Source organism: Halyomorpha halys, unplaced genomic scaffold (assembly GCF_000696795.3).
Source record: "Halyomorpha halys isolate HHAL.00 unplaced genomic scaffold, Hhal_1.1 Scaffold832.1, whole genome shotgun sequence".
Lineage (NCBI taxonomy): Eukaryota > Metazoa > Arthropoda > Insecta > Hemiptera > Pentatomidae > Halyomorpha > Halyomorpha halys.
In genome coordinates this window covers 73193-74512 of record NW_027113014.1, presented here as the reverse complement: position 1 = coordinate 74512, position 1320 = coordinate 73193, and positions in this window count along the sequence as shown.

Genomic DNA, 1320 nt, shown 5'->3' with positions numbered 1-1320 from the left:
GGTTATAGTTCATTAATGTATGGGTATTCTGCTAGGTTTGGTTATAGTTCATTAATGTATGGGTATTCTGCTAGGTTTGGTTATAGTTCATTAATTTTCCATCAGACTTCCATGTTATTTTACCCGATCTGACAACTTACCAAATACTGAAATTTTTATAATTAGTTCCCTGATATGTGTAGACTGAGCAATTAAAGATCCCATCCGTTTCCATCCAAAATGTTGGATTAAACTAGGTTGCACAATACTTGTGTTTTTATTATTTTTTCTCATAACGCCTTGAAAAATGATCAATCATTAACTGGATTCAAAATGTGACATTTTCATGGTTCTAAACCTGTTTTCCTTCATAACGTTTAAACTACTCATCAATCAAACTGTATTGTCTGATATGTTTTTGTAGGTTTAAGTGTGAGAATGTTAAAAAAAAAAAAAACGGTTTGGGTCAATTTTCCTTAAAAATAGTGGAGATATTTCATTTTTAGTAAAATTACGATGATCTAAAAGTTGATTTATTTCGTGAACAATGTGGTAATAGATTCCTATGATTGTTTATAAAATTCATTTTGTAGGACATCTTAAGGCATTCCACAGAGATTCGTAAACCACTGAATTTAGGCCTAAAGATGAAAAAAAAATACCCATCCTCCTGTTTACGTTATTCATATCATTTGTGCTCATAAAATGTAAAAACATTTCTGGGGGTCATTGGCTATTATTTAACATATTGTCATTTTCAACCCTTCTTATAGATTATATTCGTGATTATGGCATTTCATACAAGAATTAAGAATCAATATATTTTTATCAAATTATTAAAGGATCAATAATATTATTTTGCTATATGACCATATATTCAAAGCACTGTGGCCCGGCTCAAGACATCATAAATTAATCTTAGTAGTTCTAGCATACTTTTTTTTTTTTTTTTCATTTTTAACCCCTAAATGCACATCTCAGTAAGAGCAAGCCCTCAGACGGTATAAAGGTGATTGCCATGTGAGGGTTATCTGTAAGTTACACCTTTCAGATTCACACAGACAGGCAGACTTCGGAGTGATAAACGGCCCAGGCACATGTATTTCCTATACCATATCATCAAAGTTTAACTGTAATTATTGTTTAATATTGATATAAATATTCATTTTTATTTTCCAATTAATATTGTTTGTTATCAGAAACGATATAAAGATTTTTCTTTATCACTGCAAAAAAAAATTTCCTTTTTGTTATTTCTCTATTTATTTTCATTGATATAAGAGTAATTGCAAAAAAAGTTACTAATGAATATAATGATAATAATCGGTTAATGAAACCGAT